Raw genomic sequence first — 26899 nt, 5'->3', positions numbered from 1 at the left:
CAATCAATATGGCTGACAGTGGGGGGATCATCGATTGTTTTAATGATCAATGCAACTAAATTTTTAATTGATCTCCTTGTTCATTTTAATGTGGATTGGAGTCAAAAGGGCATGCAAATGAAAACGTGGCTGTTGTCAACAGAGCAAAGTAAATGAGACCAGATGGAACTCTTTAAGAAATGTTCGCATAATTGAAATAAGCTTTATTTCCAGCTCTAACATACACACAACAATAATCTGAGATGATGGACAGTTTTGAATGGCAGTATGTAGACTGCAATTATTGCATTAGTTTGGTTAAATTAATAAAAGTATGACATTTTCCACATTTTTAACAGCCACCAGGTTATTAAACATTACAACCTCCAAATAAGCTCTGAACTACATAGACTTGGGGGCATTGGGTTTGCCTTTTTGCATTATTATCATTTTGTTTGTTTTTACATGTATGCGCATATGTGTGTGTGTGTGTGTGTGTGTGTGTGTGTGTGTGTGTGTGTGTGTGTGTGTGTGTGTGTGTGTGTGTGTGTGTGTGTGTGTGTGTTTGTGTGCACATACACACGTATACACACACACACACACACACACACACACATACTGTATATATATTTATATATATATAGGATTTGTAGGAAAGAACTGCAGATGCTGGATTAAATCGAAGGTAGACGCAAAATGCTGGAGTAACTCAGCGGGACAGGCAGCATCTCTGGAGAGAAGGAATGGATGACATATACATATATAGATGGATATATATTCACAAAATGGTGGAGTAACTCAGCAGGTCAGGCGACGTTTCGGGTCGAGACCCTTCTTCAGACTGATTTATATATTTTATATATGATAGATATATGTGTTTGTGTGTGTGTGTGTGTGGGTGTGTTTATATGTGTGTGTATACTAATATATATATGTGTGGGTACATTTGCAGCAGCACAACAGAATATGTAAACATAGTACTCTGTAAACAATATTATAAACGTAAGAAAAGTTCAATATATATGTGTGTGTGTACACTGAACTTTTCTTTCATTTATCATATTGTTTACAGTCCACCATGTTTACATATTCTGTTGTGCTGCAGCCAGTGAGAATTGTTCAGTCTGGGACATATGACAATAAAACATTCTTGAATCTGGATAAGAGTTCACTTTTCTGGCCATTACTTTTTATCTTGGCATTCCAAATTTCTTGATGCAAAATGACCAAATAAATCAGGTACAATTTTCACAGCGTGTTAAAGGATCAAATTGTCATCTCACCGATTAATCAAGAACTCCTAACATTGAGAACTGGCTACATTAATTTCCTCGTCATCTGACAGCGGAGATACATAATGAATAACACATCGGAAAGACGTGTTTTTGCAGAGAGATGTGAATTGCAGGGCATCTGCGATTAATAGTTCCGCTGGCTGAATTGTTAATAGCGTTGACAGTTTAAGTGAAAATTACAGGTCGGCCCAGGATAAATGTAACAGCCATCTTAATGGACTGACTGCATCTTGTGCTTAAAAGCTAAAAGCTCCGCTCGGAAGTGTCATCTTTTACGTTGTAACTTTGCTCTGTCGTTTCCCTTCTAATGGAGGCCCATAGTTGAACACAAATGTCTATGTTTTCTAAGCACTTAAGCTGGGAAATCAGCCCGGTGTCCCTTCGCTAGGTTAATGGGGAACATCCAGCAACCCCATTAATTTTAATAACAAGAAACAGCTGTAAAGCAGTAGAATTCAGTTAAACTTATTTAACTGTTTCCTAGGTAGACACAAGATGCTGGAGTAACTCAGTGGCACAGGCAGCATCTCTGGAGAGAAGGAATGGATGACGTTTAGGGTCGAGACCCTTCTTCAGATATAACTGTTTCCTAGTCTTTTTAAGTATTTTCCGTTCTTTTATTTATGAAAGTGGTTTGATAACTTTAATTTTGAATGGTATTTTAAAGTTGTGGGAGTATTCCTGCCGGAGTCATGTAGAACAACATTGGTCTGAGTCAGAGGAAGGGTCTCGCTCGACCCGAAACTTCACCCTTTTTCTTTTCTCCGCAGATGCTGCCTGACCCGCTGAGTTATTCCGGCATTTTGTGTCTCACAATGATCCCACATTGATAGGACAGGTTTAGAGGGATACTAGACCAAGTGGACCTGTTGGGCCCAAACCACTCCTGCATTGGTGCTGCACCCTCTCCTCCCCCTCCCCTCCACTCCCCCTCTCCCTCCCCTCCCCCCTCCCCTCCACTCCCCCTCTCCCTCCCCTCCCCCCTCCACTCCCCCTTCCCCTCCCCCTCAACCCCTCTTATCCTCCCTCCTCCCTCCCTCCCCTTATTCTTAAACTGTGGCCCCTTGTTCTGGACTCCCCCAACATTGGGAACTTGTTTCCTGCCTCTAACATGCCCAACCCCTTAATAATCTTATATGTTTCGATAAACAGAGGGTGGGGATTGTTATTGCACTTTACAGCCTTTGAATCGGTGAGCCTGCTGCTCTCAGTCAGAAATTCACTGGACCAATCGCTGATCAATTGCAAGCTATTTATGTTAGACTTTAGACTTCAGAGATACCGCGTGGAAATAGGCCCACCGAGTCCAGCGATCACCCCGTACACTAGCACTATCCTACACACTGGGGACAATTGACAATTTACAGAAGCCAATTGACCTACAAACCTGTACATGGACACACATGCACTTGCACACATACACATGCCTGCACACACAAACAGAAACACGCACACACGCGCACACACACAAATAGATACACGCACACACATGCGCCCACACACATAAAAAATATACACACACAAACAAGTATGCATACGCACACACATTTCAACAAGTGTACACACACCGCACACAAACAGGCATTCACACACGTGCACATACTCACACAAACGCACACACATGCACGCACATACACACACGTGCACACATACTCACACACGTGCACATATACACACACACACATGCACACATACTCACACAAACGCACACACGTGCACGCACATACACACACGTGCACACATACACACACACACACACAAGTGCACACACACAGACAAACACACAGGAGTCCTGTGCAAAGGGGGCTTTCAGGTGTGGGAAGGTGAATCACTGTGTGCAGGACACCCAATCTTTTTCCAGCTCTTGCAGCCAGTGAGTTTACGTGGCTGATCCAGGCGAGTGTGGTCCATGGTGACCTGTAGGGCGTTGATGATGGGAGGGCTGGCGATGGACAATGTTCCCGGATGTCTGCTGTGGGCAAGAACGGTCAAGGAACTGGTCAGCTCACCCTCGTCATCGCTGTTGACCAGTGGCCACGTTAAAGCCAATTGTCCCGGCCCATCTAATGACACGGCAGCTAATCGCCGTCTCCCTCTCCAGCTGCTGTTTCTTGCCTTGTTGATATTGCTCTTCCTGCTTCATTGACTCGTGCTTCCATTTGCATAAACCATTGATCATTGTAACGAGAGGCCCTGCCACATCAAAACTCTGCAGTGTCAGCACTTGTGGGACTAAAAGCCTCTCGTGTCACGGCAGCACATAAATGCCAGAGGATGAAAGAAGCCTTACAATAAAGCAATGCGGAAACATCAAAGAAAAACGAGGAAGCCGATCCAATCCTAACCTTCAAAATGTATAAGTAAAAACGTATGGGGAATGAGTGTAGGAGTGAGGCTGGACTGATCTGTTACCTGAAAGGTCAGGCAGCATCTCAGGAGAGAAGGAATGGGCGACGTTTCGGGTCGATCGAAACATCACCCATTCCTTCCCACCTGAGATGCTGCCTGACCTGCTGAGTTACTCCAGCATTTTGTGAATAAATACCTTCGATTTGTACCAGCATCTGCAGTTATTATCTTGTTACCTGAAAGGGATAGCAGAGGAAGATGGGCTGAGTGGTCACCTTCTGTACTGTAACTGTTTACAGCAATTTAATCAGGAAACTAAAAAGACGGCAACGTGTTTCAAACTATTGGGTCGAGGAGTGAGATTAAGTAAATAGAATTTTCTGACCAGGACTAGTCTTTGTGATTGATTGGAAGATCAGACCCTTCGGCCCACCATATCCACGTTGACCATTGGTTGCCCATTTGCACCCGTTCTATGTTATCCCACTTTCTGACCCACTCTCTACACTAATGAGGCAATTTACACCGGGCCAATTAACCAACAAAGCCACACGTCCTTGGGATTTGGGGGGAAGCCGGGGCATCCGGAGGAAACCCACGAGCTCACGGAAAGAACATGCAAACTCCAGACAGGCCAGCATCGAACCCGGGTCTCTGGCGCTGCGAGGCACTAGCTCTGCCGCTGCGCCACCCTTTGTGAAAGGAATTTATTGCGAGGTTTATTCCAAAATATGTTTAATAGCCTCGGCCCTGATGTGTCAGATTTGACAGAACGCAGTGTATTTAGCTTGCTGGTATAACAACGACAAGGTGCATTAGTCTGGTACTATAATTGAAGTAAAATAATATTCAGTAATACGTGGAGACGTGTGGTCCATGAGTTAATGTGAGCAATGTGCAGTAAAGGCAACTAGGAATGAGGTGCGCTGTTGTTTGGCCCAGGCTGCTGATAGTGGCTGAGGGAACTGAAAATGTTTACATTCCCCTGCACAGAGCAGAAATAATAAGTCCAGATGAACTGGTCCCTAAAGGTTAAAGAGAAATGTCTTGAAAAACGAATCTCCTTCATCTCGTCTTGGTTCTGTCCGATAGGAATGGCTTCATGTCACAGGGCAGCCCAGTGGCCATGTACTGTGAGTGTCATGGCAACCTAATCCACCCTCCAGCAGGCACCATTTTAAGCAATGTTTTCCGCAGTGATGCAGTGGCAGAGTTGCTGCCTTTCAGCGCCAGAGACCCGGGTTTGGACCTGACTACGGGTGTTGTCTGTATGGAGTTTGCACATTCTCCCTATGTCCACCTGGGTTTTCCTCGGGTGCTCCGGTTTCCTCCCACACTCCTAAGATGCACAGGTTTGTAGGTTAATTGGCTTCTGTAAATTGTAAATTGTCCCGTGCGTAGGATCGCGCTATCGCTGGTTGTCTCTGGAGGTCGCAGGTTGGCACGGACTCGGTGGGCCGAAGGGCCTGTTTCCTCGCTGCATCTCTAAAGTCTAAAGACACTGGTCTACAGGAAACCACTACCACATACAGGAAAACACTCGCACATACAAAATGATTCTGTCTCATGGCAAGTTTAATCATCTATAGGAAAGTAGAATGCTTCTTCACTATTCACCTACAGAAAAGCATCTCCACATATGGGTAAACCTACACATTTTAGTGTTTAGAGTTTAGAGATAGACAATAGACAATAGACAATAGGTGCAGGAGTAGGCCATTCGGCCCTTCGAGCCAGCACCGCCATTCAATGTGATCATGGCTGATCATTCTCAATCAGTACCCCGTTCCTGCCTTCTCCCCATACCCCCCTGACTCCGCTATCCTTAAGCGCTCTATCTAGCTCTCTCTTGAATGCATTCAGAGAATTGGCCTCCACTGTCTTCTGAGGCAGAGAATTCCACAGATTCACAACTCTCTGACTGAAAATGTTTTTCCTCATCTCCGTTCTAAATGGCCCACCCCTTATTCTTAAACTGTGGCCCCTGGTTCTGCACCCCCAACATTGGGAACATGTTTCCTGCCTCTAACGTGTCCAACCCCTTAATAATCTTATACGTTTCGATAAGATCCCCTCTCATCCTTCTAAATTCCAGTGTATACAAGCCTAGTCGCTCCAGTCTTTCAACATATACAGCGCGGAAACAGGCCCTTCGGCCTACCGGGTCCGCGCTGACCAGTGATCCCCGCACATTAACACTATCCCACACACACTGTACACTACACACACACTATGGGTGCTTGTGCTGTGTGGATGGAGTTTGCACGTTCACCCCGTGACCGCGTGGGTTTTCTCCGAGATCTTCGGTTTCCTCCCACACTCCAAAGACGTACAGGTTTGTAGGTTAATTGGCTTGGTGTATGTGTAAATTGTCCCTAGTGTGTGTAGAATAGCGTTAGTGTGCGGGGATCGCTGTTCGGCATGGAAGGGCCTGTTTCCGCGCTGTATCACTAAACTAAACTAAACATTAGGAACAATTTACATATATACCAAGCCAATTAGCCTACCAACCTGTACGTCTTTGGAATGTGGGAGGAAACCGGAGCACCCGAAGAAAACTCACGCAGGTCACGGGGAGGACGTAAAAACTCTGCACAGACAGTACCCACAGTTACGAATGAATCTAGGTCTCTGTAAGGCAGCAACTCTACCGCTGCGCCACCGTGCCGCACCCATTTAGAAAAGGAATCGTCCTACTGTAGGAAAGTAGTTCTACCCACGGGAAGCTACACCTACCGGTGGGAAACTCCCCACCAAGAAAATAGCTCAAGAAATGGAAAATAGTCCCACCCACAGCAACGAATGTCCAACGACAGGAAAGCTGAGCCAGTATAAGAAGATAGACACAAAAAGCTGGAGTAACTCAGTGCACCAGGCAACATCTCTGGAGAGCAGGAATGGGTGACGTTTCGGGTCGAGACCCTTCCACCAGCATAAGACGGTAGTCTTAGTTTTGCGGAAAGCAAAGCAAGATAGGGGCCCAATCTACCTAAAAGTGGGTTCTGTTACTTTTATATAGAAAAGACAATGGATACTGCAGGTCTGGAGGTAGATGGGCCAAATGCAGGAAGGTGGGACCAGTGTAGCTGGGACATGTTGGCCAGTGTGGGCAAGTTGGGCTGAAGGGCCTGTTTCCACACTTTATGACTCTATGACTCCTTCATATAAAAACGCTGACTTACCTTTAGGAAAATTGTTCTCTCTGCTACAGTATTCTCTAGTCCCTGTTGAGAATAGTCCTCTCCATAGGACATTATTTCTCACGCAAGTCTCTGGTGGGGACCAGGTTACTGTGACTATTCCATGCCGTGACCCAGGAATAGTGTGTGTTGTTGCCTGGCAACGACGAGACTGGAACTGGAAAATTCATTATTTTTGTTGAAGGAAATATCAATATTTTAACGATGTGTAAAATGTTCATGAATATAATACGGAGTGAAGGGTCACGAGATACACTTTATTTAGCTTTGCGAATAATACAGCAAATTGTTATTTCAGTCCGATACAATATTAATTTCCAGTACCTTGTCAGCGTTTCCATGTTTAGTTTTGCCTTTACTGGAAAGCAATGGCTGCCATTGTCGGTCATGGGTACATTGGACACTGCTAACTTTAGTTCAGTTGTAAAAGCATCGATTAACAAAAACAACTCATTGGTGCAAAATCAGAACCACAAGGAGATAAAGCCACGTCAGGTCCACAAATCCGTTTTTTTTTTAGAGATACAGCGCGGAAACAGGCCCCACAACGCATACCAGCGATCCCCGCACATTAACACTATCCTACCTACACACACTAGGGTCAATTTTTCATATATACCGAACCAATTAACCTACAAACCCGTACGTCTTTGGAGTGTGGGAGGAAACCAAAGATCTCGGAGAAAGCCCACGAGGGTCACGGGGAGAACGTACAAACTCCGTACGGACGGCGCCCGTGGTCAGGATCGAACCCGGATTTCTGGCGCTGTAAGCTCTGTAAGGCAGCAACTCTACCGCTGCGCCACCATGCCACCCCTAGTGTATTAGTGTAGGGGGTGATTATTGGTCAGCATATCTGAAGAACATGGATAATGTACAATCAAGCTGTCCACAGTGCACAGATACAGGGAAAAAGGGAATGATGTTTAGTGTCCAGTAAAGTCCGAATAAAGTTAGTCCGAGGGTCTCCAATGAGATAGATGATAGCTCAGGACCGCTCTCTAGTTGGTGATAGTATGGTTCAGTTACGTGATGACAGCTGGGAAGAAACTGTCCCTGAATCTGGAGGTGTGCGTTTTCACACTTCTGTACCTCTTGCCTGATGGGAGAGGGGGGATAGAGGGAGTGACCAGGGGTGGAACTGGTCCCTGATTATGCTGGTGGCCTTGCTGAGGCAGCGTGAAGTGTAGATGAAGTCAATGGAAGAGAGATTGGTTTGTGCGATGGTCTGGGCTGTGTCCACAATTCGCTGCAATTTCTTGCGATTCCCATAACAGGCTGTGGTGCATCCCGATAACATTTCTTTCATGGGCCTCCTCCAGTGCCATAGTGAGGCCCACCGGAAATTGGAGGAACAGCACCTCATATTTCGCCTGGGCAGCTTGCAGCCCGGTGGTATGAACATCGACTTCTCCCACTTTAGATAGTTCCTCTGTCCCTTTCTTCCTCTCCCCCCGCTTCCCAGATCTCCCACTGTCTTCCTGTCTCCACCTATATCCTTCCTTTGTCCCACCCCCCTGACATCAGTCTGAAGAAGGGTCTCGACCCGAAACGTCACCCGTTCCTTCTCTCCTGAGATGCTGCCTGACCTGCTGAGTTACTCCAGCATTTTGTGAATAAACATTTCTTTACCCGGCCTCCTGGGCCTTGTAATGAAGGAGAGATGTGGCTGTGCTTTCTTGGCCATTGCTTCGATATGGGCGCTCCAGGACAAATTGCTGGGGATGTTTACTCCCGAGGAACTTGGAGTCCCAGTACAACAGAGAGTGTATCATTAAGGGTGTTACCTTTCAGATCAGATGTTAAACCATGGCCCGGTCTCCTACTGCAGATGAAAGTTAAAGGTCTCTCAGGTCAGTTTGGAAGAAGAACAAGGGACACATGTGACCTGGGCAACATGCATCAGTCAGTCACCATCACTAACATGGATAACTGTTCGCCACCACATTACAATGCGTAGGACTCAGCTGTGCGCTAAATGTCTGGAGAACGTCTTAGATTCTAACTGCGGCCACTGTCCAGAAATACATGACTCACATTGACTCACTTTGGGATATCTTTCCATTGTGAAAAGTCTTACTGAAATGCATACCTGTCCTGACCCCTCTCACAAAGCAGTGAGAGTCGTAAAATGGCCCAAACTAAAATAATTAAGGAAATTTACTCGACCCAGGTCGGACAGAAGGGTGGTGTGTGTATGGAACAAGCTGCCCGAGGAGGTAGTTGAAGCTGGGACTATCCCAACATTTAAGAAAGTTAGACAGGTACATGGATAGGACAGGTTTGGAGGGATATGGACCAAACGCAGGTAGGTGGGACTAGTGCAGCTGGGACATGTTGGCCTGTGTGGGCAAGTTGGGCTGAAGAGCCTGTTTCCACACTGTATCACTCTATGACTCTATGATTCTATGACAATAAATATCAGCCATTCCAGAAAAAATACATTTCTGTAAAACGTTAAAAAAATGCATTTCTGTAAAACTGTGTATAATCGTCAATGGCTACAAAGTGGAGGTTGGCTTGGACAATCCTATTGCAAACTGATTGAAAGAGTTGCAGAGAGGAAAATGTATTGACAGGTAGGTAGTCCCTTCTCCTCCCTACTACAATTAGTTCCGAACTGAAACGTCACCTGCCCAATCCCTCCACAGTTGCTGCCTGGCCTGCTGAGTTCCTCCAGCACTTTGCACTTTGCTCAGGTTTCCAGCGCGTGCGGTTCCTTGTGCCTCACCTGAACACACTGGCATGGTTCAGTGGGAGTGGAGGCCGCTGCCTGCTGCCACGTACGGCGGCAGACCTGGTTCCCCGCTGCGAGCAGAAGATAAGTCTGCTCGATGAACTTTATGTAACTTTGTCATAAGGTCATAAGTGATAGGAGCAGAACTAGGCCATTCGGCCCATCAAGTCTACTCCGCCATTCAATCACGGTTGATCTACCTCTCGCTCCCAACCTCATTCTCGTGCCTTCTCCCCATGACCCCTGACATCCGTACTAATCAAGAATCTGTCTACCTCTGCTGTAAAAATATCCATTGACTTGGCCTCCACAGCCTTCTGTTGCAACAAATTCCGCAGATTCACCACCCTCTGACGAAAGAAATTCCTCCTCATCTCCTTCCTAAAGGAACGTCCTTTAATTCTGAGGCTGTGACATCTGGTCCTAGACTCTCCCACTGGTGGAAACATCCTCTCCACATCCACTCCATCCAAACCTTTCTGTCGGCACCAGAAACGTGGCGGCTTTCGTGTGCTGCCTCGCTCGGTAAGGTCTGCTGTGTTGTAGGCAAAAACAAAGCAGTTCACTGTACCTAGCTAGGTACCTGTGACAGTAAAGCATCATTGGATCACTAACAAAGGTCCACACAACGCTGTTTGCTTCTGGTGTCTGGCTTGGCGTATATCACAATGTGTAAGGCAATAAGGAAACAGGATTTGTAAACCCGTTGGTATGATCTCCCATGTAATTATTTTTAGCCCGAAACTTAACAGTAAACGCATAGCGGGATTATTATTTTTTTTGTGTTCTGCAATCTTACAGTTGGCCGAGCAGCTAAGCGGGACACACTGCCAAAGGTTCCTGTGTGAATTATTCAAATCCGAGACCTGTGCGCTGAAGGATGAGATCATTTGAATTGGATCAATGCAAACCTGAAGGCCTTGAAGACTGTTGACGCTGTAATATATTCCTTGCAGCAGAGGGGTGAGCATGTAAACGCAGGCTGTCATGACACAGATGCATATTGATCAGTTCATTTACAGGCTTATGTACATGAATCTAATTTGCTTTGTTTTGTGTGAGGGTACAATTCATTGTGATTACAAAATACTTTTTTTTTAAGGAGAGTGTTCAGTTTAGTTTACAGACACCGTGCGGAAACAGGCCCTTCGGCCCACCGAGTCCATGCCGACCAACGATCCCCGCACACTGACTCTATGGTGCACACAATTTCACCAAGCCGATTAGCCTGTGAACCTGTATGTTTTTGGAGTGTAGGAGGAAACCGGAGCACCCGGAGAAAACCCACGCAGGTCACGGGGAGAGCGTACAAACTCCATGCAGACAGCACCCGTGGTCAGGATCGAACCCGGGTCTCTGGTGCTGTAAGACAGCAACTCTACCGCTGCGTGGTGCCCACAGTGGCTACATGGATATTGCAATACAAACATGGAGGCATTTGAGATAACCGTTGAGCAGAAAGGAAGAGAAGCTCGTCCTTAGTGTGCGAGATAATGTGCGTGGAGCTTTGGTAGTGGGAGCCTTCTCTGAATGGCCAATCAAACTTTGAGTCCTTCCTACTTTATGTTTATCTCAAATCAACTCGAGAGTCAAGAGTATTTTATTGTCATATGTCCCAAAACTGAACAATGAAATTCCTAATGGCAGCAGCACAACAGATAGTTCTCTGTACACACCATGATAAACAACAACAAAAAGTGAAGTATATTGACACAAAATACTGGAGTAGCTCAGCGGGACAGGCAGCATCTCTGGAGAGAAGGAATAGGCGACGATTCGGGTCGAGACCATTCTTCAGACTTACCTTAGTCTGAAGAAGGGTCTCGACCCGAAATGTCACCCATTCCTTCTCCCCTGAGATGCTGCCTGTCCCGCTGAGCTACATATGTGTGTGTGTGTGTGTGTGTGTGTGTGTAAATATGTATATATATAAACCTGCACCTGCAGTTCCTTCCTACACATATCCGAAGAAGGGTCTCAATCCAAAACGTCACATATTCCTTTTCTCCAGAGGTGCTGTCCAATCAATTCGTTGGATGTTTTCAAGAGGGAGATAGATTTAGCTCTTAGGGCGAAAGGAATCAAGGGATATTATGGCGAGTCCGAAAACTTGTTGGTTGTAGAAGAAGTTTATTGCAGCAGCAATATTCGAATACAGAGTTAAACAACAAGGTAAAGGACAACCATCAAAAACTTACTGTCTTCTTCGAAGACTTCGCCGAACTGAACATTTCGGGCGCCAAAAGCGCACATGACCACGCTGGCCAATCAGCGATGTCGCTCTCTGGACCAATCCCCATGGTCGCGTTCCCACGTGACCTCGCTGGCCAATCTGAGGGTTCGACGACCTGGACCATTCTCTATGGTCGCTACATGACCCCCCCCAGAACCCGAGGTACGGAACCTAGCAGGGAGCCGGATTTCGCGACCATAACGAGTACGGAGAGGGGCAGCCTGAACCACAGGAGCCGGGGGTTCCGGACTTGGAGGAACTGCCGGAACGGGGGGTCCTGGAGGAACTGCCGGAATGGGGGGTCCTGGAGGAACTGCCGGAACGGGGGGTCCTGGACTGAGCGGAACTAACGGAGGTCGGCCTCTCCTAGGGGTTTGGCCGACCAGGACTGGTTGATCCGGATCCAAGTGTGCAGGTTTGAGCCGGGACACCGAGACGAGCTCACTCTTGCCGCACATATCTAAGGTGAAGGTAGCCATTCCCTTACGCAAAACCCGGAACGGCCCTTGATAGACCCTTTGTAACGGGGCGCGATGGGAATCTTTTCGTAGAAACACAAACTCACAGTCCTTCAGGGAAGGCGGTTCATGTACCATGGGACACCCATGACGTGAAGTCGGAACTGGAGCCAGGGAACCCACCCGTGCCCGGAGAGATGCTAACACTGATGGAACTGTAGGCAGCTGGTCTGAAGGGTCCGGAAACAAATCTCCGGGTACTCGAAGTTTCGAGCCATATACTAGCTCCGCGGACGACGCACCGAGATCTAGCTTAGGAGCAGTCCGGATGCCCAGAAGGACCCAGGGGAGCTGGTCTACCCAGTCCGGGCCTTCAAGCCTTGCACTGAGGGACGCCTTAAGTTGACGGTGGAACCTTTCTACAAGTCCATTTGCCTGGGGGTGATATGCAGTAGTGGGTTGTAACTTGGAACCGTACAGTTCTGCGAGCGCGGCCCAGAGGGACGAAGTGAACTGCGGCCCCCTGTCAGTGGTAATAACTGCCGGGACCCCGAAACGAGCTACCCAATGGAGGGCCAAAGTCCTGGCACAAGACGCTGATGAAATATCAGACAATGGGAAAGCCTCTGGCCACCGGGTGAACCGATCCACCACCGTGAGGAGGTGGGTGTAGCCCCGGGAAGAAGGCAAAGGCCCGACTAAATCCACGTGGATGTGGAAAAAACGACTTGCTGGGACCTCGAACTCCTGTACGGGGGGCTGGACATGGCGCTGGACTTTAGCGGTCTGACAGGGAACGCAGGAACGCGCCCAACCCGCTACCTGTTTCCGTAGGCCATGCCAGACAAACCGAGCTGCTACCAAAGCAGAGGTGGAGCGGATGGACGGGTGCGCCAGCCCATGAATGGCATCAAAAACCCGGCGCTGAAGGGAGGGCGGTACTACCGGCCTGGGACGGGGAAGAGAAACATCGCACCAGACTTTCGTGCCCTCCGACCCGCAGGCTACCTGAGCCAACTTCAATCCCGAAGTGGTGGACTGGTATGCCGAAGCGGTATCCGCTAGAAGCTGTGCCTCCGCAAGCTCCTGGGGCTCCACCTCGCAGTCCACCGCCGAAATAGGGGAAAAAGCAGGTCTAGACAGGGCGTCAGCAACGGCATTAAGCTTACCCACGACATGACGGACATCGGTGGTAAATTCGGAGATAGCAGTCAGGTGCCGCTGCTGGCGGGCCGACCATGGGTCAGACAATTTGAAAAATGCAAATGTTAATGGTTTGTGGTCCGTAAAGGCCACAAATGGGCGGCCCTCAAGGAAATATCTGAAATGACGAACAGCTAAATAGAGGGCCAGAAGCTCTCGGTCAAATGCGCTATACTTCAGCTCAGCCGAATTTAGTTGCCGGCTGAAAAACGCCAAGGGCTGCCAAGGGCCACCGACCTGCTGCTCCAAGACCCCGCCCACCGCCACGTCAGAGGCGTCAACCGTCAGGGCCGTGGGGGCGGAGGGGCTCGGGTGGACCAACATGGTGGCGTCTGCTAATGCTGCCTTAGCTGCTGTAAAAGCCGACTCTGCGGCCAGGGACCATATCAACTCTACCGGTTTTCCCGCAAGGCACTGGAAAAGCGGGCGCATAACCCGCGCAGCTGCCGGAACGAACCTATGGTAGAAGTTAACCATACCTACGAACTCCTGTAGTCCTTTTACTGTGGTGGGCCTGGGAAATGCCCGGATAGCCTCCACCTTCTCGGGCAAAGGGGAGGCGCCGGCAGGGGTAATTCTGTGCCCTAGAAAATCAAGAGAAGGGAGGCCGAATTGACACTTGGAGGGTTGGATAATGAGCCCGTGGTCTTGGAGCCGCTGGAACACAGTCCGCAAGTGGGCCTGGTGTTCCTGCACTGAGGGGCTGGCTACCAGGATGTCGTCTAAATAAATAAACAAAAAAGGTAAACCCCGACCCACACGGTCCATCAGTCGTTGGAAAGCCTGTGCCGCGTTCTTTAAACCGAAAGGCATACGCAACCATTCAAACAACCCGAACGGAGTAATCGTTGCAGTTTTCTGTATGTCCTCCGGACGCACCGGAATCTGGTGGTATCCTCGCACCAAATCGATTTTGGAGAACACCACCGCTCCTTCCAGCCCAGACGAAAAGTCCTGCAGGTGCGGTATGGGGTAGCGATCAGCCGTGGTGACAGCATTGAGACGCCGATAATCGCCACATGGTCTCCACCCCCCAGATGCCTTGGAGACCATATGCAACGGCGAGGCCCACGGGCTGTCGGACTGACGGACAATTCCCATTTCCTCCATCTTCCTAAATTCCGCCTGTGCCACCACCAGTTTGTCTGGCGGCAGTCTCCTGGCCCGAGCGAAAACGGGAGGGCCCTCGGTGCGGATGTGATGGACCACGCCGTGCTTTGCCGAAGGCGTGTCAAAACGTTGGATGAGCAGCTCTGGAAACTCCGCCAGGATCTCAGCATACGAGTCAGGGGCCGCGACGACGGCCTGGACAGTAGGGCTGGGCGGGGAGGCGATTGTCGGAGCGACGGGCTCCTCGCCGGCGGAGGGTCGGAGGTCGTTACCGCGGACATCAGGGACCAGTGAAAAAGCCCAGAGAAAATCTGCGCCCAGGATCGCTTGTCTGACGTCTGCTATGATGAATGGGCATTCGTACGTGCGGAGGCCTAACACGAGGGACATCTTCCGTATACCGAAAGTGCGAATGGGGCTGCCATTAACCGCGATGAGGGTGGGACCTGTCTTACCCGTTCTGGTTTCGAGGTCGGTCGGCGGCACTATACTGACGATGGCTCCCGTGTCCACCAAAAATTCTGTGTCCGTGAATCGATCATGGACGTAGAGGCGTCGGTTCTGGCCAATCGTAACTGCCCCTATGTACGATCGGCCGAGGCATTTCCCGCGAAGGTACAAGGTGAGCGGCAGTTGCGGGATTCGCTACCCCATCGTAGGTGATAATAGCACCAGCCGCGCTTGTGCGGATCTTTTTGGCGGGCTTTCGGAGAACTGGCGGGAGACGCGGCGCCATCTTGATGTCGCTGTGGCGTGGTCACTGATGTCGAGACCTTGTTGATCGAACCGCTTGCCTTGTTTTTAGCCGCTATGAGCGCGTCCGCTTTCGCTGCATATGCTTTGGGGTCCTTAAAAGAACAATCCGTGAGCAGCAGTCGGACATCCTCAGGAAGCTTCTCTCGGAATGCCTGTTCGAACATAAGGCAATCCGTATGCTCACCGGCTAGCATCATCATTTCGGCCATGAGAACGGAAGGCCGTCGATCTCCGAGGTCCGGTAGGTGCAGAAGTCTTGCAGCGCAATCATGCCTATTAAACCCGAAGGTTCGCAGTAACACTTTCTTCATGGCCTCGTACTTGCTTTCCGCAGGCGGATTAACGATGAACCGCATCACGCGTGTGGTCGTCTCCGGTGATAGAGCGCTGACGAGGTAGTAATACATCGTCGAGTCGTCCGATATCTTCTTTATATGAAATTGAGCTTCGGTGTGGACAAACCAAGATTGCGGTGAATGTGTCCAAAACAACGGAAGGTGAACGCTTACCGCGCTTAACTCCGGTGTGCCCGGCGCGGCAATCAACAACGAGGTGTCGTGTCCCTGCATAGTCGGTGATCGTCCAGATCACGTCGGGGTCACCAATATGGCGAGTCCGAAAACTTGTTGGTTGTAGAAGAAGTTTATTGCAGCCGCAATATTCGAATACAGAGTTAAACAACAAGGTAAAGGACAACCATCAAAAACTTACTGTCTTCTTCGAAGACTTCGCCGAACTGAACATTTCGGGCGCCAAAAGCGCACATGACCACGCTGGCCAATCAGCGATGTTGCTCTCTGGACCAATCCCCATGGTCGCGTTCCCACGTGACCTCGCTGGCCAATCTGAGGGTTCGACGACCTGGACCATTCTCTATGGTCGCTACAATATGAGGAAAAAGCAGGTACTGATTTTAGATGATCAGCCATGATTATATTGTGCTGGCTCAAAGGGCCGAATGGCCTACTCCTGCACCTATTTTTCTACGTTTCTATGTTTCTAACCCGCTGAGTTACTTCTGCATTTTATGTCTATCTTTAGTTCCTTCCTTCATATTATACCCTTTGTCCTGTATCTGTACACTGTGGATGGCTTAAACAAGGCTTAGTCTCACCCCCTCTTAGTCTCACCCCCTCTTAGTCTCACTCCCTCTTCTCCCCACTCCCATAACACAAGAGGTTTGCCTCCAGATTCACACCTCCACATTCAGGGACAGTTTCTTCCTTGAATGTCATCAGGCAACTGAACTATTCTCTCTCACCAACTAGAGAGCGGTCCTGAACTCCCATCTAGCTCATTGGACTATCCACAACCTGGCCCCATCCTACCTGACCGACCTCCTCCACAGGCACACTCCCACCTGCACCCTCCGCTCTGCTGCTGCCAATCTCCTATCCCCCCACATCCGGACCAAACTCAGATCCTGGGGGGACAGGGCTTTCTCCATCGCTGCTCCCACCCTATGGAACTCACTACCCCAAACCGTCAGAGACTCCTCCACACTCACCACATTCAAAACATCACTGAAGTCTCACCTGAAGGTCTCAACCACTGAAGGTCACCTCACCTTCTGTCTCCTTTCTCTGTTCGTTTACTTATTTATCTATTTATTCACTTCCCTATGTTCTCTAAATCCCTGTAAAGCGTCTTTGAGTATATGAAAAGCGCTATATAAATGTAATGCATTATTATTATTATTATTACTTTAACTTGCACTAAGCGTTATACCCCTTATCCTACAACTGTTCACTGCGGACGGCTTGATTGTAATCATGTATAGTCTTTTCACTGACTGGATAACATGCAACAAAAACAGCTTTTCACTGCACCTCGATACAGGTGCTCCTCAAGTTCCCATGCACAGTCTAGACACCACTCCCTGCAGCCAGATTTCCAGCGGCTTTCTTCCAAAGCTCTGGAATTCCCATCACAGATCCCCCCCCACCCCCCCCCCCCCCCCCCCCCCCCCAAATCCTTATTTAGTTTGCCGGAATTTTACAGGGAAATATTTATCTGATGTTCCAGTAAAGCATATCGGGACATCTAACCCCATTAAACCTATATAAATGTGGTATTGTTGTTAAATTGCATGTTAATGATCTATAAATCCGTCCAGATCCCTCTTCGAATCCATCCCATTTATAGTCTCCAGGCCAACACGCAGGAAGTCTCTCCATCCTTCTCGTTCCCACCAAAATCCAGCTTCTCACAATTCTCTGTTTAGTTTTAGTTTAGAAACACAGCACGGAAACAGGCCCTTCGGCCCACCGAGTCCACACCGACCAGCGATCCACGCACATTAACACTACCCCTCACACACGAGGGACAATTTACACACAAACCAAGCCAATTAACCTACATACCTGTATGTCTTTGGAGTGTGGGAGGAAACCGAAGATCTCGGAGAAAACCCACGCAGGTCACGGGGAGAACGTGCAGACTCCGTACAGACGGCGCCCGCAGTTGGGATCGAACCCGGGTCTCGGGCGCTGCAAGCGCTGCAAGGTAGCAACTCTACCGCTGCGCCACCGGGCTGCTCTGCTTTGAACTCATTTGACATTTGCGCAACTCCTTAATGACCTAAGATGGAATATGGTGCAAGTGTGAATTTTTCTGTTCGTTTTTCCATTTGATTTAAAGGTAAAAGTGTCGGAAATAGAGAAATAAAATGCAGTGCTTTGCTGCATTTAAGGCAGAGGTAGTTACATTGGCATTGTGCCCTTTGTGTTTCAAAGTGAAATATAGCCAGCGAGGCACTGTTTTTATGTGGACAAACTGCACACAATTATACCGCTGACAGTATTGGCTGAATTATGATTTAAGTCTCTACTGAAAACCCAACTTACAAAGGAAGGAATACCTCAGCATAAGAATAATTCAGGGAGGAAAGAAATGTTTTCCCCCTGTAAAAGAATTCGATTTTTGATTGTACTGCACATTGTTTTCCTGGATTAGCTGTGGCCTGAATGGTTAGCTATCTAAACCTTGAATCGGAATCTAGAAACATGGAATTGCATGGAAACATGGAAACATAGAAAAATAGGTGCAGGAGTACGCCATGCGGCCCTTCAAGCCAGCGTCGCCAGTCAATATGATCAAGGCTGATCATCTAAAATCAGTACCCCGTTCCTGCTTTTTCCCCATATCCCTTGATTCCTTTAGCCCGAAGGGCTAAATCTAACTTTCTCTTGAAAACATCCAGTGAATTGGCCTCCACTGCCTTCTGTGGCAGAGAATTCCACAGATTCACAACTCTCTGGGTGAAAACGTTTTCTCATCTCAGTCCTAAATGGCCTACTCCTTATTTTTAAACTGTGACCCCTGGTTCTGGACTCCCCCAACATCGGGATTTTTTTTCCTGCATTTATCCTGTACAATCCTTTAAGAATTTTATCTGTTTCTATAAGATCCCCTCTCATCCCTCTAAATTCCAGTAACTACAAGCCCAGTCGACCCATTCTTTCATCATAAGTCAGTCCCGCCATTCCGGGAATTAACCTGGTGAACCAATGCTGCACTCCCTCAATAGCAATAATGTCCTTCCTCAAATTAGGAGACCAAAATTGCACTCAATACTCCAGGTGCGGTCTCACCAGGGCCCTGTACAACTGCAGTAGGACCTCCGTGCTCCAAAACTCAAATCCTCTCGCAATGAAGACCAACATGCCATTAGCTTTCTTCACTGACTGCTGTACCTGCATGCTTACTTTCAGATGCTGGTTAATACCCAAACGGACACAAAGTGCTGGAGTAACTCAGCAGGTCAGGTAGCATCTCTGGAGAGCATGGGTAGGTGATGTTTCGGATCGGGACCCTTCTTCCGATGTCACCTATTCAAGCTCTCCAGAGATGGTGCCTGACCCGTTGAGTTACTCCTGCATTTTGTGTCTACCTTCGATTTGAACCAGCATCTGCAGTTATTTTCCTACACATCTAACTGACTTAGCCGCGGTGGCAGAGCGGTAAAGTTGTTGCCTTACAGCGCTTGCAGCGCCGGAGACCCAGGTTCGATCCTGACTACGGGTGCTGTCTGCACAGAGTTTGTACGTTCTCCCCGTGAACTGCGTCGGTTTTCTCCGAGATCTTCGGTTTCCTCCCACACTCCAAAGACATACAGGTATGTAGGTTAATTGGCTTGGTTTGTGTGTAAATTGTCCCTAGTGTGTGTAGGATAGTGTTAATGTGCGGGGATCGCTGGTCGGCGCGGACCCGGTGGGTCGAAGGGCCTATTTCCGCGCTGTATCTCTAAGCCAAACTAAACTAAAAACTAAACTAAACTAGATCTCCTGGCTAGCAGCGACATCAGCCGATAGCAAAAGTAGAATTTAAATTATCAAGGAAACATTTAATAGTTTTTACCAGATGCTACTAAAGATTTCCATTGAAACTGCAGTGTTAAATATGTCATGTACAACAGGTTTGACATCTCCAGATTAGCAAAGATCAATATTCTGATTTGAGTTCCAGGCCTTTGCTAATCTTCTTATTGCTGCTTACTGACAGGCATTTGATCCAGGCTGTGTAGTTTCCTGTCAAATATCAATAAGCCAATCATAAATATTTGAGTGTGTAGTTGTATCAATACTAGTCAACATGATGTATCTTCCAGGACTGAAATCAAGCAGTCATTTTATCCACATGGATTGGCATTTGATGGAAACCATTCCATATTGATGCTGAAAAGGTACAACAATTTTAAATCTAACTTAATCCTTTTTGAAGACAGCTCCATTTAATGGATAGGAAAGATATTTTGAGGGATATGGGCCAAAAACATGGGCAAGTGGGACCAACATAGATGGGTGTCAAAGGTTAAGGGGAGAAGGCAGGAGAATGGGGTTTGAGAGGGAAAGATAGATCAGCCAGGATTGAATGGTGGACTCGATGGGCCGAATGGTCTAATTCTGCTGCTTATGATCTTGGTCGGCATGGGCAAGTTGGGCTGAAGGTCCTGTTTCTGTGCTGTATGATGCTGGGATTCTGATGAATTTCACAGTGGAATCCAATAATCCGTTTCTTCCCAGCTGTTATCAGGCAACTGAACCATCCTACCACAACCAGAGAGCAGTCCTGAACAGTTGTGCAACACATGTTGGACCCTCATATGGGACAAGTCCATCGCAGGTACTTACCTCCCCACCATCGAATGGATCTATGAGAGCCACTGCCTCAAAAAAGGCAGCCAGCATCGTCAGAGTCCCACACCAACCTGTCCACCCTCTCATTTCACTCCTGTCATTGGGAAGAAGGTAAAGGAGCCTTAAAACTGTGACGTCCAGGTTCAGGAGCAGCTTCTTCCATGCAGCCATCAGGCTATTGAACTCTACAACGCCCAAATAGGCTCTGAATTATATAGACTTGTGGACACTCTCTGTGTGCCCATGCAGGGGAGGGTGAATTTGTTTGCCATGGACTGAGATGGCAGGAGATGATGACCACAAAACTGTGCGGGAAAGAACTGCAGATGCTGATTTACACCGGAAAGACTCAAAATGCTGGAGTAACTCAGCGGGACAGGCTCGGGATAGATGGAATGGGTGACGTTTTAGGTCGAGTCAGACCCGAAACGTCACCCATTCCTTCTCTCCCGAGACGCTGCCTGTCCCGCTGAGTTACTCCAGCGTTTTGTGACCATAAAACTGTGACCCATCGACAGTTCAAGGGAGGGTGACAGGGCGATGGCTGTTCCCATGCAACAGTGCCTCAGAGGGCTTCAGAACAATCAGCTCAGCCGTTCCCATCGTATAACATCTGAAATAGGGAAAGGACAGGGTTAGACCGAAGACATGGTGTGCTAGCACACTTAGAGTCATAGAGTCACAGAGCGTGGAAACAAGCCTTCGGCCTAACTTGCCCACACAGACTAACATGTCCTATTTACATTAGTCCCAGCAATTCACAATGGCTTTCATGAGTATGTTCCTTGGCAGTACAGATCAATCTTCCCTTAAAAGGATGTTCATAAACTGAGATCTTAGATCATTGCTCATTAAAATTAACTGCCTTTTCTGAAAGTACACGATACTTACGGAAAAATGATATGCTGCTTGTGCTGGCACCCTAATGTACCAAAATTGCTAATGGATGATTACACTTAACTATTCCATTGCTCACGACCAAAAACTCATCAATAGCAACGTTTTAAAGTCAGCCTTTAAGAAATCCAACGTCTGCTTTTCTAAGTTATGTTAATTTTTTTTCCAGAAGTACAGCCGGCTTCCTTTAGCCGGTCACGGGCTCGTGGACAACCTGTTTGCCTGTGTGTAAGCTGGAGGTCACATTCCAACCAAACCTTGTCTATGTCCCAGGACATAGATGCAGGTTTAAATCGAAGAGGGACACAAAATACTGCAGTAACTCAGCGGGACAGGCAGCATCTCTGGAGAGAAGGAATGGGTGACGTTTCGGGTCAGGACCCTTCTTCAGACTAAGTTTGAGGAAGGGTCTCAACCCAAAACGTCCCCCATTCCTTCTCTCCAGAGATGCTGCCTGTCCCGCTGAGTTACTCCAGTATTTTGTGTCTATCTCGTCTTTGTCCTGCTCTAGGGCATGGCTCCTCCTTCCCCAGGCTATACTTCATGGAAAGGCATCTCAGTTTAGTTTAGTTTTAGATTAGAGATACAGTGTGGAAACAGGCCCTTCAGCCCACTGAGTCCGCTCCGACCATTGATCCCCGCACACTAGTTCTTACAACTCTCAACTTATTCGCTCTCATCTGCCCATCAATTCCAGCATCCACCCCCCAAAATCTGCTGCCTTTACACTCACAAGCTCACAAGTTATAGGAGTTGTATTAGGATATTCGGCCCATTGAGTCCACTCCACCATTCAATCATGGCTTCTCTCTGCCACCTAATCCCATTTCCCTGCCTTGACACCCGCTCTAATCAAGAATCTGTCTATCTCTGCCTTTCTGGTGCATTCTGGTACAAAACAGCCCCATGCCCACAGGGATGAGGTTGACTATTAAACGTGCCCTGAAATGCCCAGCAAGCCCCATTCAATGCTAATTTAATTTTAGGGATATAGTGAGGACATAGGCCCATGGGCCCACCGAGTCTGCACTGACCAGCGATCACCTGCACACTAGTTCCATCCTACACACCAGAGACAATTTACAGAAGCCAATTAAACCTACAAACCTGCATGTCTTTGGAATGTGGGTGAAAACTGGAGCACCCGGAGAAAACCCACACAGGTCACAGGGGGAGCATACAAACTCCGTACAGACAGCACCCCTAGTCAGGATCGAACCCGGATCCCTGGCACTGTAAGGCAGCAATTCTACCGCTGCACCACTGTGCAAATTGATGTTGGTTTTGTCATTGATGTCCCTATCAAGTGAATGAATAAAACAAATGGCAAAGATTGTTAAATACACCACGCCCAGTTTTACCAAACAGCAAGAAATAACGTGTCAAATACGGGTGTCGAGGGTTATGGGGAGAAGGCAGGAGATTCGGGTTGGGAGGGAGAGATAGATCAGCCATGAATGAATGGCGGAGTAGACGTGATGGGCCGAATGGCCTAATTCTGCTCCTATCACTTATGAACTTATGAAAACAATGACGAGTTAACCTCCTGTGACACTAAGAGACTAACATCAGCCAGAACAATGGATGATTTACCATCTACAATTTGTATGATAGAAATAGATGCTGGTTTATTCCATTTCTTCATCCTCTATTTCAATACTGTTAGGGAGAAACTATTCTCAGCTAAATTAAGCTATCCTGATCTAAATCAAGTTAATTAAAAATTATGGAGAAAAGCAATTAGTAATTACATTTTTCCATATGAATTATTTTCAAGATACTCATTATTAGCCATATGCTATAAGTCCGATATATTTTAATGAATCAAGTACTGTGGGTACTGCAAGTTTAATTGTGTATGCTTCTGCATTGAAAATCATTTTCTGTGTTCTTCATGGTACATTTAGTTCTTCAAACTGAAGGTGATTATACACAGAAGACGAAAATGTTTTTACATCATCAGAAATCCTTGTAACCCTCTCTGATCCGAAAACTAGGGTTGCCAACTTCCCCACTCCCAAATACGGGACAAGGTGACGTCACCGCCCCTGCGCCCCACGTGACCTCACCCAGCCAGCGGCCACATACCGTGTACTCGTGTTGATGAGGAGGAATTGCAGTCGTCAGAGGGTGGTGAATCTGTGGAATTCATAGTCACGGAAGGCTGTGGGGGCCAAGTCAATGGATATTTTTAAGGCAGAGATAGATAGATTCTTGATTAGTACGGGTGTCGGGGGTTATGGGGAGAAGGCAGGAGAATGGGATTGAGAGGGAATGATAGATCGGCCATGATTGAATGGCGGAGTAAACTTGACAGGCCGAATTGCCTAATTCTGCTCCTAGAACTTATGAACTTACTAACTGTGTTATCTGAATCTAACCTGATGAATTTCATGGCTGAACCCTTGGATCCAAACCAAGGCCAAACTGGGAGGCTTAACAAAAAATGAAATGGATTCATTTCTCGTTTTTGGCAAGAATCTTATGCAATTATCAACCTTCTGTAATTAATAACTTCACTGGAGGAAGCTATTAAAAATAGACTTCAATCTAAAATAAAAATGTTTTCATTGCAATTAAAATGCCCTCGTTTGTTAGTCCCTTGAGCACTAATGATTTTTCTACAGAGATTTATGAGCATTTTTCATTACATCTGGTTCTCTTTGCCTCTTATCTGTTGAATAAAAATTGCTTGTTAGCATCCATAAACCAGAAATACTATCCAGTAAAGTAGGTTATAATTAGGTCTTTGAACCAGAGAACTGTCCAAACTTTAAAGACTAAAGCATTTCTACTTCTTGAAGGCTTGATAGAGATGTATACAGTCATGTCTAGTTTAGATAACATAGCCAGAGGGAAACGGATGGTACAAGGAGCTGAAGAGAAAGAGGCAATGATATTTACAAGGATGCAAGGGAAATTTGAGAAAAATGTTTCCACCATAAAGAGCAGCAATAATCTTGAATTCACGGCCTTTACAAGCAAAAGGCAGGAACCTGAGGGAGATTAAATTGGAAGGCTATGGGAAAAGACCATGAACTGTGACACAGTGGCCCAATGGTAGAGTGGCTGCCTTACAGCGCCAGAGACCCGGGTTCAATCCTGACCAAGGGTGCTGTCTGTACTGACCTCTCCCTGTGACCATGTGGGTTTTCTCCAGGTGCTCCGGTTTTCTTCCACACTCCAAAGACTTACAGCTTTGTGGGTTAATTGGCTTCTGTAAATTGTAAATCGTCCCTAGTGCATAGGATAGTGCCAGTGTACGGGGTGTTCGCTGGTCGGCAGGACTCGGTGGGTCGAAGGGCCTGTTTCCATGACGTATCTTTAAAGTAAACTAAAGTAAATAAGCATGACAGGATTGTTCTATTGGAAGTTGCAGAGACTTAATGGGCTGAATGGCCTTGTACATGACATTATGACAGTCCATCTGAGAACAGCTACGTTGTTTGTTGAATTGACAGGAAACATTAAACTTGGATTCATTTTTGCTGGTTGTGTGGATGTGATGGATAGTAAAGACTCATGATTCTGTCTGGGCTATTTTCATTCTTGCCACGATGAACTAGTGTAGCCAATTGCCAATTATAAAATCTGCTCCATTTTCACTTCTACTTGCATTCAGTGGGATTAAGTTAATAAGTTCTAGGAGCAGAATTAGGTATTTCAGCCCGTCAAGCCTACGCCGCCATTCAATCATGGCTGATCTGTCTTTCCCTCTCCACCCCATTCTCCTGCCTCCTCCCCATAACCCCTGACACCCTTACTAATCAAGAATCTCTCAATCTCCATTTAAAAAATATCCATTGACTTGGTCTCCACAGATGTCAGTGGTAATGATATCCAAAGATTCACCGCCTTCTGACTACAGAAATTCCCCCTTATCTCCTTTCTAAAGGTACGTCCTATTATTCTGAGGTTATGGCCTCTGGTCCTAGATTCTCCTGAACATCCTCTCCACATTCACTCTATCCAGGCCATTAAACGTGGCTTCATTGTGCTTTGCATCTGTTCTTTTGTTCCTGTGTCATCTCTTTTTATGGGGAAAGATGTTCGGCCTCATTGATCAAAAATGCGGAAAACAATGTGGGCCATTTAGATTGTACAAGCTGTCCAGCAGTTATTCAATAAATCCTAGTCCTTAATTATGTCCAGCGAACAATATTTTTTATCTTCAAGAATCTATCTAACTTTCCAAAGTCATCAATGAAACGTCTTCTTTCACTTTCCAGGCACAGCATTTTTACAATCTTATGGTGTGATAACCATGCCTATTTGTCAAGCTGAGTATTTAGTCGGTCATCTTGACTCTGTGTTCTTTGGTTGCTGACCTTGTTTGCTCTATCAAAACCAGCCACGTTTTGACATCCCTCATGCAAATCTCACTTTAACCATCACTGCCCCAAGGAGAATAATCCCATCTTCTGCAAACTGAAGCATTGCATCAAGAGCATTATTGCAATAAATATTATTGTCACTCTCCCCAAGATTTTGATGTGCTTCCTAATACAATGCCAACTGAGACTCTTATGTAGAGATCCAGCGCAATCTTCTTGCGTTTGTGCAGGGCCGTCTTAACGCATGGGCCTGATGGGCACTTGCCCGGGGGCCCACGAGCATAGGGGCCCCATGCTGATCTGTGTATGTTAAGTGACTTGCAATAAATAAATACTACTTTAAAAATGTAGGTTCAATAAGTGCTTTTTTCGCAATATTTTCGGTCCCTAAGTGCTTCTCACAGCGATCTGTAAGTGCTTTTCGCAACAATGTAGCACCCTAAGTCCATCGCTAAGTGCTTTTCGGTAAGTGCTTTTCGCCGGCACGACAGGGGGGGGCTGGTAGGGAAAGGGGGGTGGGGGAGAGTAATGGTAGGGGCCCCAGTACACTGCTTTGCTCGGGGGCCCATATTGCTGTAAAAACGGCCCTGCGTTTGTGATCTATTTCTCCATTAATAAAGCCAAGGACTTGTCTGCCTTTTAAAAAAAAAACAATGTCCTAGTTCGGCTCATATGTAGGAAGGAATTGCAGATGCACCAAAGAGACACAAAGTGCTGGAGTAACTCAGCGGGTCAGGCAGCATCACTGGAGGAAAGGAATAAGTGACGTTTCAGGTCAAGACCATTTTTCAGACCCCTGGCACACTTACTAATCAAGAATCTGTCATTCTGCACCGTAAAAATATCCTATGACTTGGCCTCCACAGCCCGCTGGGGCAATGAATTCCACAGATTCACCACCCTCTGACAAAAGAAATTCCTCCTCATCTCCTTTCTGCATCCATTTATTCTGAGGCTATGGCCTCTGATCCCAGATTCTCCCACTTGTTGAAACATCCTCTCCACATCCACTCTATCTAGGCCTTTCACTATTTGGTATTCAGTATGATGCTGATGGGTTTTTTTTCCACTGAGGTTTTCACAATGGGCTCAGACAGACAAGGGAAGAAATGAATATCTGAAGATTGCTGAGGCTTAGTTTAGTTTAGAGATACAGCGCAGAAACAGGCCCTTTTGGCCCACCGGGTCCGCGCCGACCAGCGATCCCCGC

The sequence above is a fragment of the Rhinoraja longicauda genome, chromosome 27 (genome assembly GCF_053455715.1).
Source record: "Rhinoraja longicauda isolate Sanriku21f chromosome 27, sRhiLon1.1, whole genome shotgun sequence".
NCBI classification, from domain to species: domain Eukaryota; kingdom Metazoa; phylum Chordata; class Chondrichthyes; order Rajiformes; family Arhynchobatidae; genus Rhinoraja; species Rhinoraja longicauda.
The sequence above is the reverse complement of the archived record's forward strand: the minus strand, read 5'-3'. Positions refer to the sequence as shown.